Source organism: Castor canadensis, chromosome 14, assembly GCF_047511655.1.
Source record: "Castor canadensis chromosome 14, mCasCan1.hap1v2, whole genome shotgun sequence".
NCBI classification, from domain to species: Eukaryota; Metazoa; Chordata; class Mammalia; order Rodentia; family Castoridae; genus Castor; species Castor canadensis.
In genome coordinates this window covers 58,019,576-58,037,204 of record NC_133399.1, presented here as the reverse complement: position 1 = coordinate 58,037,204, position 17,629 = coordinate 58,019,576, and the positions used below count along the sequence as shown (strand labels likewise).

At 42.6% G+C, this 17,629-nt stretch overlaps 1 protein-coding gene across 6 annotated transcripts in view; it reads left to right on the top strand.

Moving 5' to 3' along the window:
• Positions 1-17,629, top strand: part of Tacc1 (transforming acidic coiled-coil containing protein 1) — a 133,941-nt gene that overhangs the window by 30,048 nt on the left and 86,264 nt on the right. The window lies entirely within an intron of this gene.

Below are 17,629 nucleotides of genomic sequence, written 5' to 3'. Positions count from 1 at the left end.
AAAAGATTAAATTGCCAAAATTGATTTAACTTTTAAAAAACAAACATAAGGGGCAATTCAACATTGAGATGAAGTTAAGAGTTTTGGAAGAAGGTAGTTGTGGCTTTAATGCCAGGCTCTGCTTTTTAACATCTGGGGGTCTTAACTTCTCTTTGACTCAGTTTCCTCATTTGTAAAATGCAAAGAATACCTACTTCATAGGCTGTTCTAAGGTTGACATAAGATCATGTACAGATGGAGCACAAGTGACAGTTTTATCTCTGACCCATACAGTATATATATATATATATTTTTTGGTGGGAGTGGGGTTTGAACTCAGGGCTTCATGTTTGCAAAGCAGGCATTCTACTTGAGCCACACCTCCAGTCCATTTTGCTCTGGTTATTTATTTATTTATTTTTTGTGGTACTGGGATTTGAACTCAGGGCCTACACCTTGAGTCACTCCACCAGCCCTTTTTTGTGATGGGCTTTTTCAAGATAGGGTCTTGAGAACTATTTGCCAGGGCTGGCTTAGAACAGCGTTCCTGCTCATCTCTGCCTCCTGAGTAGCTAGGATTACAGGCATGAGCTATTGACGCCAGGCTACTCTGGTTATTTTGAAGATGTGGTCTTTCAAACTATTTGCCCTGGGCTGGTCTTGAACCTTGATCCTCCTGATCTCAGTCTTCCAAGCAGCTAGTATTGCAGGTGTGAGCCACCAGCACTCAGCTCAATATATTCTTTTAGCCAAGGGATGAAAGTTGACTATTCTTCGTGAACATGTGGTGGGTTTACTGTATAACTGGAGAGTAAACTGGTGGTATGGGAAGAAGTGAAGTCAATTGTTACGTTACCCAGTGACTTGGCAACAGGTCGAGGAGCTCCCTCTCCAGGAGGTTCTGCATGCATTTTATTTATTTGGCAAAACTTGCCTAAAAATGACCAACATAAATGTCCATCCTTGCTTTAGCCTAGGAATACAGCCTTTCCGTACTCAAATAAATATAATAAATGAGTATATTAAAGGCCTGGCAGTGTAGCTCAGTGGTAAAGTGCTTGCTAGGATGTGCAAGACCCTGAATTCCATCCCCAGAACCAAAAAAAAAGACTTGCACCCAAATGCAGTCAGTGCTGGGATTATTGGTCCCAGCAGGAAGGCTCTGTCTGGCATGCCCAGGTAAAGGACCCTTTCGAATGATGAGATTCCACCCCTGTAAAAGCAAAAACTATGCTTTTTATCCAAGTCTTGCCTTGGCCAGAATGCACAAGTCTGCCTGGGGTCCGAGAGAATAGAGGATTTGTTGTTAGCAGCACTGGATGCAGGTTTCCTGCCAGACATGTGGCTGTCATGGATAACACTGGCCTTAAGGAAGTTCCCCTTCTTACATGGGGCGTTTTCAAAATCTATTGTTCCTTTGAGAACAATAATAATAAATACATGAAAATTACAAGAATAAGGCATTCCTGTAGGCATTTGTCTTTTGAGGGGGAAATTATGTTTCAGAATGTTCATGATTTCTATTTCAGAATAATTTAATCAGGTACTAAAAGGAACCAGATAAATTTCTCTTTCAAGAACTCTATTGTGAAATAGAAACAAGCATTGATGTACATGAAAAGAAATGTCTGATTTTAAGGTAAAATTCCTAATTATGAAAAGTGTAGCTGCCACCCTTCTCCAGACCCAAGGACACAAACGGCTCGCTTTGGTGAAGGCTGAAGACTTTCATTCAAGGAAGCTGTGCAATAGCACTAGCTATGGTGAGAAAGGGCAGAAGCTGTGGAGTTAGGCAGACCTCGGTCACAACTCCTGCTACACCACTTACCAACTGAGTTTAGGATGCATTGGAAATACAGTTAAATTCTTCAGTGGGCAAATTTCTGCATATTTAAAATGGCAGTAATAATAAATAAATAAATAAATAAATAAATAAATAAATAAAATGGCAGTAATAGTTGTACCTGCTTTGGCAAGTGGTGTAGATTATTTTAGCACAGTGCATGCAGTTCATAAGAGCATAAGACATGAGTTATTTTTAATACATTTCCGTGGACATGTCCCTGGGACCCACATGCTATGCTGGGCTCTTTGGAAAGTATGTCCATCAGTAAGGTGGAGTCTCTACTTTGTGTGTGTTGGAGGGGGGTGGCTGGGGTTTGAACTCAGGCTTTGTGCTTGCAAAGCAGGCGCTCTACCACTTGATCCACACCGCCAGTCCATTTTGCTCTGGTTATTTTGGAGTTGGGGGTCTCGAAAACTGTTTGCCCTGGCTGGCCTCAAACCACAATCCTCCTGATTTCAGCCTCCCAAGTAGCTAGGATTACAGGCATGAGCCACAAGCATTCACATGGGGTCTCTTCTGAAGGGAAGACTGCTTTGTGAGCCAATTCAGCCAGGCTTCTTAGGGAAGCAAGACAGTAACTTCTTTCAGTTAATTTTTCTACAGTTAATTTCCATTTTTTCATATAGTTATTCTACAGAAAGAATGGAAATGTGGGGATATGGTGGTTTGATGCAAGGTTTGAAATCAGATTCCTTAGTGGACTATTTTTGGCAGCATGGCCCAGGTACATTCTCTTAGGGTAGTAAATAATTTGTGGAGAGATTCAAAGAGGGACAAATGCAGAGCCTATGTTTCCTGAGGGAATATGGGACGTAACTAATTCATCTTCCTCTTTAGCTTTTCTGCCTGGAATGCAAGCTGTGCACCTGTTGTCAATTCTTACAAGTTAAGTTTCTAGACCAATCTTTGTTTGCATTTAGAATCTAACAGAGAATGGAATAGGTGAGTAGAAGTCAGGGTGGCTTGTAAAGTTTTTGTTTGTTTGTTTGGCACTGGGGGTTGAACTCAGGGCCTTACCCTTGCTAAGCAGGTGTTCTTACTGCTTGAGCCACTCCACCAACCCTGTTTTGTGTTGGGTGTTTTCGACATAGAGTCTCATTAACTATTTGCCTATGGCTGGTTACGAACCGTGGTCCTCTGGAACTCTGCCTCCCTGAGTAGTGAGGGTTACAGGCACCCGGCTGCTTGTAAAGTGTTTTGCTTTTGTGGAGTGTCTTTCTAATCATATCAAGGAGATGCGGGCAATTTGATGTTCTAGTGAACTGCAAAGTCCCCAACAGCTAAGCTAAAGTTCCTCTTGATGGCAAGTCACTGTGGAATGAATGTCCCTGACACAAAGAGGGAGCTGCTGGCTTTGAAATTTTAGACACAAAAAACATGGCTCAAAATAAGTAAACTTAGGGGAAGGCGTTTCTGAAACCCATTGTTTTCAAATTTATAATATTGTTTGCCACCTTCTCACTCCACACACACACACACACACACACACACACACACACACACAGTCTTTATTGGCATTAAAACATGTCAGATCTCATTTACTATAGCCGTTTTAAAAAAGCCTATGTGAACTGTTTTAGTGTGTAATTAAAGAAAAATTTAGAGAAAGTTGGTGGAAAAGACCCAGAAAAACCAGATGTATGAAAGAAGAAAGTTAAGAGAATGATAGTGTTCCACTTGGAGAAGTGGCTCAAGAAATGGAGAAATATGGTATTTTAAAGGGGTGTTGGCTGGCTTCTTCTTCAGTGAAGCTGACCCAGAAGGAAATGGTTTGAGTTGCGTGACAAGGGAATTCTTCGTGTGCACATGTTCAGTGTAGATAATCACAAGTTCTGGACTGTGAAGGTATGGAAAATAGTGAAAAGAGTTAATAGGGTAAGAAGAAGCCCTCTGTGCAAATTGTTAAAAGAAAGATGGATACTCCTTCAAAGACCGATCTTCTGAGGGAGTTCAGGTATAGCTGGGCTTCTCAGTTTCCTTCCAGCCAGCTGTACCCAACCCTCACCCCACAGCCTCTCCCAGCTGGTACACGTTTCAGGATTAAAACCCAAGAATGGAAAAGAAAAATGAATAAATTAAAGCACAGCTGCTGGTGTCTTGCACTTAGGAAGTAGATCATCTGAAGTCTGCGTGGGTTAGTTGCCGGAGTGAACTATAGGTTGTGTGGCTTTATTAACCTAAGGCTAGGACATTTGGTGCCACCCCTCATGACCATGAACACGGGGTCCACCTTCTGAGGAAGCTCACTCTGCCTGCTATGGGTGCTTTTCACTTTGGGGTAAGAGATATATAACAAAAATTTACCACTTCACCATTGTATAGTGTGTGATTCAGTAACGTTAAAAACATGTACGTCCCTCATCCCTCTCCATTTCTAGAATGTTTTCATCACTCCACACAGAAATTCTACACTTATCAAACAGTGACTGTCCTTCCCACTCCCCAGCTGTTGGTAACTTTAGCCTTCTCTCTGCTTGTTTATTCTGCCCTTCATATAAGTAGAATTATGTAGTATTACTGCTTTCGTGTCTGGCTTACTTCACATAACATGTTTTCAGTGTTCACCTATGTCACAACATGTATCAGAATTTCATTTCTTTTTATGGCCAAATAAAATGTGGCATATATAATATATACGGTATGTGCATGTGTATATATAGTAATACACTGTATATAGACAGATATAAATATAGATATATTTATGATGTGAGCTCCAGTGGGCTTGGCAGTCCTGCCGCTATGGCCTTCCCATTTGCAGCCCTGGTGACCTCTCCCTTGGACTGGTTCCACTTGCAGCCTGCAGCTTTCTTTGGCAAATGTTCCAAGTTCCTGGCATCTCCACCATATTGGGAGTCTCCATTGCAACTTAGGTTTCACCCTCATGGCTGTATACATGGTTCTTTCAAGGGCTGCCTGCAGGGAATCTGACCTTGTCACATATTGCCTGACCTCCAGATCCTTCCTTTGAAATCTGTGTGGAAGCCTCCATGACCCCTATAACTCTTGCATATTGCAAAAAGTTATAACTTTTGCATATTTCATGTCTGCAAAATCAGCATTGTGGACAATGCCAAGGTCTACCGCCAGCTTGAGCAACATCAGGTCCCTTTGCACCACAGCTACAGTGGCCTCTGAGTGCTGGAGCAGCTGAATCTGGAAAAACACTTCCCTAGGCAGCCCAGTGTGAGCTGGGTGCCCTAGTGGCTCTCTCTTCTCAAAGGAACGTCTTTCAAATGAATTTATAATTTTACACTCTAGACCCTGTAATGGGTGAGATCTGTCCAATTCCTGAAATGCCCTCTAGGCATCTTCCCTATTGTCTCAGTGCAAAGTGCTAGGTTTCTCTTTAGTGATGCTAATCTCTATCAACCACACCCTCCTAGTCCACTATTTTCAAAACTCTCTTTTCCTGGCCAAACTGCCTAGGTTTCAATTCCGTCTGCTCTGCTTTTTGCTCCCAGTTCTCACAATAAATCTATAGGTAAAACAAGCCAGCAATAATCATGCCGTAGCCTGAAGGCTATGCAGTTTTGAAATTTCCTCCACCAAATTAATTAACCCATTCTTTCTACATTTGGCCTCATTCGAAGTCTCAGGGCATGGACAAAATATAGATAAATTCTTTGCCAGAATGTCACGCAAATGATCTGTAGTCTATAATACCCTGTATAGTCCTTGTTCCTATCTGAAACTTTATGAGCACAGACTTGACTGTCCTTATTCCTATCAGCACTCTAGTCTTCTGAGCTCCCACCAGAACCACCCACCCATTCATCTCTGCTTACAGCATTCTAGAGCCTTCTCTAGCCCACATCTCCAAATTCCTCATGCAAACCAATGCCAAAGGCCTAAGAACCACATGGTCAGGATTAGTCAAAGCAATGACCCCACTTCTCTGGAACCAATTTTCTGTATTAGATAATTTTCATTTCTGACATAAACAATGCCAGGGAGTGTTTTGCTTTCACTTTGAAAGAAGGGGATGAGCACTTCCTGTTTCTAGCATCAACGATATTATTTATGAAAGAGAAGCAGTAAGAAAGGCAGGGAATAGATAAAACAAGATATACATCATCACCAAATCAGGAAAACACCTACAACTGGGTCCACAGGCTGGAAAGTCCTGATTGGGAAGAGAAGCAATAAGAAAGGCAGGGAATAGATAAAATATGCAAGCTATATGTATACGTATCACCAAATTAGGTAATTTGACTAGGGCTGGCTTTGAACCGTGGTGCTTCGGAACTCTGCTTCCTGAGTAGCTAGAGTCTCGGTCCTACATCTGGGTCCATGGGCTGAGAATTTCCAGCACAGCTAGCCAGAGTCCCAATTGATTGGAAAGGTCCCTGGCAGTGCCTCCACTCTGAGGGGGAGACTTCAAACTGGCTTTCTCAGGAGTCCCTCTTTTTATCACTTGAGATAACAAAGGGCTCCTGAGGTTTCCTGTTCTCAAATGTAGCACCATTTCCAGGACAACGTTTGATTGCATCCCGAGAGAACTGCGGCTCCTCAAGGGTGGGAACACTCCGCTGGGCCATCTGTTCTGTCCAGACTGGGTATTCTCCTGAAGGTCTTGATGTTTTCAAGCAGTCTTTACCATGTTGTTGATTTTCTTTTTTTTTTTTTTTATTGTTTTATTATTCATATGTGCATACAATGCTTGGGTCATTTCTCCCCCCTGCCCCCACCCCCTCCCTTACCACCCACTCCGCCCCCTCCCTCTCCCGCCCACCCCCTCAATACCCAGCAGAAACTATTTTGCCCTTATCTCTAATTTTGTTGTAGAGAGAGTATAAGCAATAATAGGAAGGAGCAAGTGTTTTTGCTGGTTGAGATAAGGATAGCTATACAGGGAGTTGACTCACATTGATTTCCTGTGCGTGTGTGTTACCTTCTAGGTTAATTCTTTTTGATCTCACCTTTTCTCTAGTTCCTGGTCCCCTTCTCCTATTGGCCTCAGTTGCTTTTAAGGTATCTGCTTTAGTTCTTTGCGTTGAGGGCAACAAATGCTATCTAGTTTTTTAGGTGTCTTACCTATCCTTCCTTGCACCTTCCTTGTGTGTTCTCACTTTATCATGTTCTCCAAAGTCCAGTCCCCTTGTTGTGTTTGCCCTTGATCTAATGTCCACATATGAAGGAGAACATACGATTTTTGGTCTTTTGGGCCAGGCTAACCTCACTCAGAATGATGTTCTCCAATTCCATCCATTTACCAGCGAATGAAGAAGAACAAAATTTTGTTGATTTTCTTGAACTCAACTAAAGGTTACAGGTGAATTGCACCAAATTATACAACTCAAGATACAGCTCCTCAAGCTAAGTGGGAGTCTGGGCAGCCTTGTTTTCCCAGGGAGGAAAAATTTATTTTGGCTCACCGGTTTTAGAGGGTGCAGTCCATGCACTTGGGTGGAACATTATGACTGTGGGAGCAAGTGGTGGAGGCTGTTCTTCACTTCTTGGAGCAGGAAGCAAAGAAAAGGAAGAGGGGACTGGGGACCCAGTGCAAGCTTCAAACTATGTCCCTAATGGCCTGCTTCCTCCAGTTGGGACCCACCTCCCAAAGTTTCCACAGCCTCCCCAAATAGTGCTACCAGCTGGGGACCAAGCTTTCAAAACATGAGCTTGGGGGAACATTTTATGTTCAAATCCTTGGCATGTGGTAACTCTACGTTTAGCATTTTTGGAACTGCCAAACTGTTTCCCACAGGGGCTGCACCATTTTACATCTCCACCAACAATGTGTGGGGTTCCAGTTTCTCTTTATCCTTACTGAGACTTGTGGTTTTCTGTTGTTAAATAACAATTGTAATAGTTGTGAAGTGGTTTTGATTTGCATTTCCCTAATAATTAGTGAGGTATCATCTCATGTGCTTATTAGTGATTTTATATCTTCTTTTATGTCTGTCTAGTCAAGTCCTTTGACCAGTTTTTAATTATATTTTTTGTTTTGCTGTTATTGAGTTGTAGGAGTTCTTTATGTATTCGGGCATATTAATCCCTTATTAAATGTGTGATTTGCAAATATTTTCTTCCATTCTGTGGGTTGCCTTTTTACTGTCCCTTGATGCATTAAAGTTTTAAATTTTGATGAAGTCAGATTTATCTATTTTTACTTTTGTTGCCTGTGCTTTTGGGGTCAGATCCAGGAAATCACTGCCAAATCCAATGTCGGGAAGATTTCCCCCATATCTTTTTCTAAGGGTTTTTATAGTTTTAGCTCCTAAGTTTAGGTTTTGATCTATTTTGAGTTTTGTATATGGGCTAAGGTAAGGCTCCAACTTCATTCTATTGCATGTGGATCCAGTTTTTCTACCACCATCCTTTGGTTGAAAAGGCCGTCCATTCCCCATTTTGAGTGGTCTTGACATCTTTGTAGAAAAGGAAGTGACCGTAGAGTTGAGAGTCTGTCTTGGGTTCTGAATTCTACTCTGTTGGTTTATATGTCTATCCTTATGCAAGTTCCACACTGTTTGGAGGGGTGTACTTTTGTGTTAGGTTTTGAAATCAGGAAGTGTGAGTCCTTCAACTCTGATGATTTGGCTGTTTGGGGTCTCTGGAGGTTATTCCACAGTCAAGCAGCTTTGTGTGAGAGAAGCTACACTGCCTTCCCCAAAATGCTTCTTACCCCCGTCATCCTGTACCCCCCCTCCAGCCAGACTTTTCACCCCAACATGTTTGCTGAGAACCTGCTGTGAACCAGGTTTAACTATAGGGTCAAGGAATAGGAACATTCTAAAGGTTGTTATATGTTACCAAATATTGTCAAACTCCCCCTACACACATGAGTGGTACCCCTAGCAGTATGAAACAATGACAGCCTCATAGCATCCTCTCTAATGGTGGAGCACTGTCACTTTAAATCAATTTGATGAGACAAAGGCATACAATCTTGTTTTAATTTTTAAATTTATTAGTGAGAGTGAACTTCTCCCGTATATTTATTTGCCATTTTACTTCCTTAATTTTTTGTTTACTTTTCTTTGTTAATTTGTATTGAAATATTAATTTTTCAGTATTTTTGATGATCGTTCCTTTATGATGAAGCCAGCACTTACAGTGTCTAGGAGAGTGCTATATATCTTGCATACATCAATTCATATGATTCTCCAAACAACCCCATGATGTAAGTTCAGTTTTCAGGCACAGAGAGAGTATGTAACTTGTCCTAGGTGTCACAGCAAATGAATGACAAAATTGGGATATGATAATGAATTCAAAAACCTATGTGCACAGTTAATAGATCTTACCATATAAATTTATTGGCTTTTGCCCACCATTTTGTTGCTGCTATTATTATGTTTGGAGAGGGAGGTAGGTTTTTTTGTTTGTTTGTTTATTTGTGTGGGGTTTTGTGTATGTGTGTGTGTGTGTGTGTGTGTGTGTGTGTGGCACTGGGGTTTGAACTCAGGCCTACACTTTGAGCCACTCTACCAGCCCTTTTTTATGATTTTTTTTTTTTTTTGAGATAGGGTCTTCACACTATTTGCCCAAGTTGGCTTTGAACCTTGGTCCTCCTGATCTCTGCCTCCTAAGTAGGTAGGATTACAGGCATAAGTCACTGGCACCCAGCCTGAGAGGTGATTTTTTTAAACTATACTTTTTCTTGCCCTGTAGAAAAGATGATCAGATAAACAGAGAGCTCCCCTGGGTACCACAGGCAGGCTCTCCTAGTAATCACATCTTTTAAAATTAGTATAGTACATTTGTTATAATTAGTGAATCAATATTGATACATTATTATTAACTAAAGTCCACACTTTATTCAGATTTCCTTAGTCTTCATCTTGTCCTTTTTCTGTTTCAGAATTCTCATCCAGAATACTACAATACAAATTCAGTAGTCCTGGTTATTTTTAACAAAAGTAAACCATGTTTTATGTTAAAAAAAAAAACACATAAAACATAGATCATGTTTTTCTTTGAGATTTTTGCCTTGGTTTTTATGCTCTTCCCTATCTCAAGATTAGATAACTTTTTTCTTCTAGCTGTGTTTTGGCTTCCTTTTGTGTTCTTTCTTTCTTCTTTCCTCCCTTTCCCCATTTTTTTTTTAACATTTTTTATTATAGTTGTATAGGGGGTCCATTGTGACATTTACATAAGTGCTTACAATATATCTTAGATTCACCCCTTCCATCTTTCTCCTTTATCTCTCCTCCCCCTTCTTAGAATAATTTCAACAGGTTTCATTGTTCTGTTTTCATACATGAATACAAAATACATCCACCATATTCACTTTATCTGAAATTTCTAGAATCATTAATGTGAAAAAAGACTGTAGCAGTTTTCTTCAAAACAGTCAGTTATTCCAAAACTAGTATTAGGTATTAAAGAATACTTTGTTTTCCTACAGATTTACAATATCATTAAAAAAATTCATGAGAGCTGGGATATAACTCAGTGGTAGAGCACCTGCCTAGCATACACAAGGATGTGGGTTCAATCCCCAGCGACAAAAAAGAAAAGACAAAAAAAAAAAATTGTCACTGTCACCTCTCTTTCCTTTCTTATTCACTGAGAATGTTAATTTTTTTCTTTTCATTCAACAAATAATAGTTGACTGCCTTCTCAGGTGCAAGGACTGTAAACATTACTTGTTACTATGCAGCAATTTATAGAGGAAACATTTCTAAGTATGTAAAATCTGAACATTCACTTATAATATAGAGGACAGGACCTATGCCAGAGTCAGACAAGAGGAGGTGACCTTGAGAATGGGGGAGGATGTGGCTTGGGAAAAATGGATGCTTGCAGTTGGATTTTCCTCATAGATTAATATCTATTTTCAGCCCATCTGAAGTCTGCATTTTAAACAATTTCGCTTTCTTGCTGAGATGGTGGCACCTTCAAATGCTCTCCGCTCGTTTGCATGCTCAGCCAGCCTCACTGGACTTTAATCTGTAATATGATACAAAGTGCTAGCACTTTATGTAAGGAATGGCATAGAGCGCCTGCCTAGCAAGCCTAGCAAGAGTGAGGCCCTGAGTTCAAACCCCAGTACTGCCAAATAAATAATAATAATGATGAGGAATGGCAAATCCTAAGCCATGCTTGCTTTATCTCCCAGTTCTTTTACCTGTGGAGACTTGGTAGCCGTGGAGAGTTTTTTAAAGTGAGGGTCATTTTTTCATTCTCAGAAGCCTTTTTTCCAGTGAGCCTGGGGTTTGAACTCAGAGCTTGGTGTTTTGCAAAGCAGGCACTTTACCACTTGACCCACACCATTAGGCCATTTTGCTGTGGTTATTTTGAAGATGGCCTCAGATTGGCCTTGAACCACAATCCTCCTGATCTCAGTCTCCCACATAGCTAGGATTACAGGCATGAGCTTATTCTCAGAAGTCTTGCTGTTAAGAATACTTAAAATTTTAAATTTTTTAAATGTTTTGCTTATAAGTAGTGCAGTTTTCCCTTGATCAGTCTTATGGCATATTTGCTACAAATGTTGTTAGTAGCAGTTCTAAGCAGAAGAAATTGCATTTAACTTAAATTTGGGCCTTGTCTTAGTGTGTTTTCGTCTAAATCTGAGTAATGTATAAGGAAAAGAAGTTCGTTCTGCTATGGTCCTACAGGGTGGGGAGTCCTACAAGGTGGGCAGCTGCACCTGGTGAGGTCCTTCTTGGTGGGGACCCTGCTGAGTCCCATGGCGTTGCAGGAGAGCAAGGCATTAAGTGGCAAAAGGGGCACTTACCGAGCCCCCCAAGACAGCCCACTAACCCATGAATCTGTGAGTGGCTCTGCCCTCACGACCCAGTCACTCCTTAAAGGTCACAGCTTGTGCCTCTTAATACTTCATAGTGCAGATCACATGTCAACCTGAGTTCTGGGGACAGTCCAACCATAGCAGGAATGTAACATAGAAACTTAGAGGCAGTGGGATCACTTTTTCTTCACCGTGTTTCTGAGAGAACCCACACATCTGTCTCACCTGGAACATCTTCATAAAGCCTTGACAGCATATGTCTTGCAAAGACACTTTGCTTTAGAGCAGTCACTCTGAAAACTTCTTTGGGCTGTGGATCCCTCGATAAACAGATAAAAACTTTACAGACTGTTCCACATGAGAATACACAATATATAAAAGTTAGGTGTGTCAGAGTCCCTGAAACTTACCTATTGTAATCTCATGTAATCTTCTCATGGGCCTCACGAAGTACACATTGTCATCTCCATGTCACAGATGAAGAAACTGAGGTCATAGAGTGAGTAAAATGGGGGAGCTGGGGTTCAGGTCTGATGAATGTGGCTGAAACTGAGGGGACAAAATTACTAGGCGTTTCCACAGTGAGTCTACCATTGGGCAACTCATTAACCAGCAGAGGCTTCTGTTCATTTTTTAGAGAATGACTTTTAATGCTTCTTTCCCTACTGATAACATAGTTTCAGGAGAGGAAATGTTTGTGCAAACGTTGTCTAACCCATCCTATAGATGCATACCATATGCTGTATTATATTTACACAGAGTAGACAGAATGCCTCTCTTGGGTTTCTTTACTGACTTATTGTAGTCTGTGAGTCTTGCTTTCCTAACAACTGCAAAATGTTATGTTTCCATGGCTACATCAAAATTGTTCTTAAATAAGGGTTTGAGAAAACAAAACAAGGGAAGCTTGAGCAAGCTAGGAAAGTGGGCAGATGACTGACATTTTCTTTGCCTTTTCACATATGTGTATCCACTGGCCTCAGAAGGCCTTGAGTCCTTTGTTGATGAAATTATCTTCAAGAATGTTTTGCTTGCTGGGTGCCAGTGACTCATGCCTGTAATCTTAGCTACTCAGGAGGATCGTGGTTCAAAGCCAGCCTGGGCAAATAGCTCGAAAGACCCTATCTCAAAAAAACCCATCACAAAAAAAGGGCTGGTGGAGTAGCTCAAGATGTATGCCCCGAGTTCAAGCCCTAGTACTGCAAAAAAAAAAAAAAAGTAGTGTTTGATTAGCATGTGCAAGGCTCTGAGTTCAATTTCCAGCAAAATAAAAGCAAAAATTACATTGAGGCTGCATACTTTCAGACAGATGTCTGAAGTCATTTGCCACTATAACGACATACCTGAGGTAACCAACTTATAAATACAAAGGTTTCTTTTGTTTCACAGTTTGGAGAACCCACCCGTAAGTGGCTGGCCCCCTAACTTTGACCCTGTGGCAAGCCAGCACATCATAGTTTGATCGTGGGATAGAGCAAAACTACTCACCTCATCAGCCAGGAAGCAAAGGAAGAGAGAGGAAAAATCCCCTTCAAGCACACGCCCAGTGACCTAAGGACCTCCCACTCTAAACCCCTTCCTTCCCCCATAAATGGTCCGCCACGTCCCAATAGCACCACCCTGTGGCCAAGCCTTTAGCTCTTTGGCCTTTGGGGGAAGGGAAACATTCAACATCCACACTGTAGCATCCTGGTTCCTAATAAACACCAGTGACCCATAATGACACATGGGAACACAAGTCAAATCCTAAATAGCATGGGCCACCTTTACAGCTTATTCCCAAAATGAAGATTGGAAGGTTCCCTTGAGGACAATATTAGAGCTAAGAGATACGTCCAAATTTTGGGAATATCTAGCAGCAATGGGGAGGAAAAGAGATGTAGTGGGCGGGTCTGCAGTAGTCTGGGAGACCGAAGTCTGGAATTGGCCTCTTTCAACCTGTTTTTGACTTCCTTCTTGCTTCTTGCCTCCAGGACACTGTTCTCCCGTCTTGCCACCAGGGGGTACCAGCCACTAGTCACTTAGTTTTTGGCATGGGTTGGCCTGAAGTGAACAGTTGGTTCTCCTCTGGGTAGATAAATGAGAAAGCCATTTGGATACTAACTTAGAGTACATATAGGAGAAAAGAAAATATATTAAGGAACAAAGGAGGACAAAATTGATTTTTGTTGTTGTTGTTGGGGTTTGAACTCAGGGCTTTGTACTTGCTATGCAGGGGCTCTACCACTTGAGCCACACCTCTAGCCCCAAAATTGAATTTTTGATACCTCCATTTCCTGCTGCTGGCTTGGATTCTGTATCTTAGGAATATGATGTTTTTCTTTATGCCTCAAAATTTTGAGGCTGAGAAATATTTTTTGTGACTTCTGAGAAGTTAGAAATCTTCCTTCTTCCATTGGTGTTCACTGGCTGGAATGCAGTCTAAACACCTTGTGTTGGATGAAGGGGAAGTTCGTTTTGACTTTTTGTATTAATAGAAATACAAACTTTGAAGAAATTCTCTTCAAAAAAACTTGCTTATTGTGAGGGAGAGCTTTCTGGTGACCTCTGGTGGCTGCTCTAGCTCGGGGTCAGCAAGTCTGTATAGCATATGAAGGAGTTATTCACCAGAGAGCGGGGAGATGGCTACTTTCCCCTCCCAGCTGGGTGCCAGGTCTTCACTAAGAGGGCTGAGTCATGTAGCCAGGCGTGGTCAGGCCCAGCTATAGTTCCAGCTGCTCAGGAGACTAAGGCAAGAGGATTGCTTGAGACCAGCCTGTGCTACCTAGTGAAGCCCTATCTCAAAAACATTGTCCCAGCTCCCGAGGAACATAGTTCAGGGATGAAAACCCACACAACTGTAGTACTCACTTGACTGGATCTTTCAATGCCTTTTATACTCTTAAATTTATCCTTGTGTTTTTCGTTTGGCCAGTTCATAGTCTTTTCTTTATATCCTTGAAAACTGCCATAGGCACGTGTGAATGGCTAGTAGGCTGGGACTGAGGGTGAATGGTGTGTGTGACAGGGAGACTGTGGGTGTGGGTGTGTGTGTGGGTGTGACTTCGTGGGGCTATCCATGTGTGTAGTGAGAGACTGGTGGGAAGACTGGTGGTGTGAGACTGTGTGTGACTGCGTGTAGTGTGTGTATATGTATGTGTACATGAGATTGTATGGATGGAGTTGGTTGTGTGTATGGTATGTGACCAGGTGGAGAAGGTATGATTTGTGTAAGATTGTGTAGAGGAAGTGTGTGTGTGTGTGTGTGTGTGTGTGTGACTGTGTGTGGTGTGTGTACATGAGACTGTGTGGGTGAGGTTGTTTGTTATATGTGTGCTGTGTGTGACTATAAGGCTGTATATGAAGTACAGTGTGCATGTGTGACTGTGTGAAACTGGCCGTGGGGGTGTACGGTTTGTGAGTATATGTTGTATGTATATGTGCACACCACTCTGTGGGTGGGGTTATTATGTGTGATGAGTGTGACTGAAACTGTGTGTGGGACTGTGTGACACTGTGGGGAAGGGATGTATGATGGGTATGTGACTATATATATGTGTGCATTCTGTATTACTCCATGTGTGGTGTGTGTATGTCTGATAGACTGTGTGGAGGAAGTGTGTGTGTATGACTATGTGTGTGTACATGAGACTGTGGGGGGTTGTTTGTAACGTGCGTGATGTGTGTGACTGAGATTTTATGTGTGTGACTGTGAAGTATGGTGCCTGTTTGTGACTGTGAAGCTGTGTGAGGGGAATATGTCTGGTGTGTGGGTGTGAGTATATGTGGTGTATGCGAACATAGATTACGGGTAGAGTCTGTTATGTGTATGTCTGTGTGTGAGGTATGGTGTGTGTGTGACTATGAGACTGTGGGGGAGTGCACATGGGGTGTGTGTATGTGTACACAAGCCTGTGGAGGTGGGGCAGTGTGCTGTGTTTGGTGTGTGTGACTGTGAGATTGTGTGTGTGAGATGTGTGTATGTGTGACTGCATGTGAGACTGTGGGGTGGTGAGTGCGTGACTGCGTGTGTGTGGTGTGTGTGTCCTTGAGGCTCTGTGTGGGGGTAGCTGTGTGTGGTGTGACTGTGAACGTGCTCTGCTCTGACTGTCTTACAGATCCTTCTTCAGGAAGCAGTGACAGGGAGACGGCAGAAGACTGGCTCCCCTGCCAGCTGCAGGGAACCTCTTCAGGGTGGTCTCACTGCTGTGGGAAGGCTCTGGCTGTCAGCGTGTGTCATCCATGATGTCTCCTGTTTTTACAAATCAGAGAGACGTTTGATGCTGCACTGTTTATCAGTGTGGAAGCGTGTCCCGGGAGCCATGGCTGTCTGCCTTCTGAATCATCCAGGGAGCCAGGATTTCTGTCGCCATTTCTTCGCAGGCTGCTGCGTTGGTGTTCCCTCCCCCTCTCCATCCTGTTCCCCCTCACACACCGGCAAACCCTCTAAGGAAGCTGAAACATGTCGCTTCCTTTTTTGGTCATAGCTAACTTTATTCCACCTTCGTCACCAGGGCCCTGGGATATGTGATGTGACTGTTTTGTGGTCAGAGCAAGAGGTTCCCTTGGAGTGCCTGCTGCCTGAGAGCACTCCATGGATGTTTGTGAATGATTGACTTTAATCAAAGTGTGGATGTTGAAGATAAAGCGATTCTGAATGTCTTATTTGGGGAACAAAAAGAAATCAGTGTCTTCAAAAGCAAGAAAGACTCCAGCAGAAGGAGTCACTTCAGTATCTCTGAAAATTAGGGAGGTTCTCTAAATTTGGCCTTTGATGGGATTTGGCAGGACAGAGTGAATTCCGGGAATCTCTGAGGCAGTTTTTGGCCAAATAGCTGTAGCCAGAGCTGTGGAGTGAGACTGAGGAGCGTCTCTCCCCATTCGGTATCCATTTCCTAGGCCTCCCTACCTGGGAAATGTCTCTCCCCAGGGTTGTTATTTGAGGCCTATCACAGCACTGAAAGAAAGGGGTTGGTGAGCCAAGAGGCCAGTGACTTATGAAGCCCATCTTGCTGGTGACCCCAAGGCAAGTCCCATTTCTCAGAGTGCACTCGTGCCACTAAGATGGACTCAGCCCCTTTCCCTGCAGTCAGCTCAGGGGACAGCTTTGGGTGGCCCCACACTGAGGATGGAATCCTGCCACTGGGCCCCAGGTTTCACTAGGAAGAGGAGGACTGGATGGGCCTGGGTCCTACATCCTTTGCTGGGTCAAGTGCTACTGCAGGGAAGGAGAGGGAAGGGGAGACATGGGGCGGTTGCTGCTTCTCTGTCAGGTCCGAGTCACTTTCCTAGTCCTGCATGGAAGTAGAAGATGGAGCCAGGTTGCCAAACCACATGCCCTTAGAGTTCTAAAGGAAGTGTGGATTGCAGATAGAAGACGAAGCAATGATGTGAGGCGGACATGAATGTAACAACCATCATCTGTCAAGCTATTTTGTTGCACTATCTTATAAAATTACCATAAACAAGTTTATTCTTACTGGTCTTCACTGTATTTCATTATGTGCAGTATATATATTTTATGTAATATCCTATGTATTTTCTATTTCCATTGGCTAAACTGTAGACAGTTACTGAGTAGAATGTGCATCTATTTATTTATTCATAGCACTGGGGACTAAGCCCAAGGTCTCTCACAAGTTAAGCACAAAGTGTAACACTGAACTTTATCCCCAATATTTGTTTTCAGTTATTTTTTTTGAACAAATGGTGTCATTACTCTACACTGAATGTTTATATTCCCTCCAAATTTCAAACATTGAAAGCTGACTTCCAATGGGAAGGTATTAGGAGGTGGGCTTTGGGGAGGTGAATAGGTCATGAAGGCACTGCATGGGATTACTAGCCTGTAAGAGAGACCCTAGAGAGCACCCCTCCTCTCCTTTCACCAAGTGAGAGCACAGGGACATGGCTCTCAACCAGAAAGTCAGCCCTCACCACACCCCAGTCTGCTAGCAGCTTGACCTCGGACTTCCCCATCTGAAGAACTGTGAGAAATAAAATTTCTTTTGTTGGTCAACATCCAGTGTATGGGATGCTCACTGTAGCCCCAACAGGCCGAGACAACTGCTAACTTCTACCTAAGCGTCCATCCCAGATCTCATAGGGCCACAGGAATTTTCAGCTAG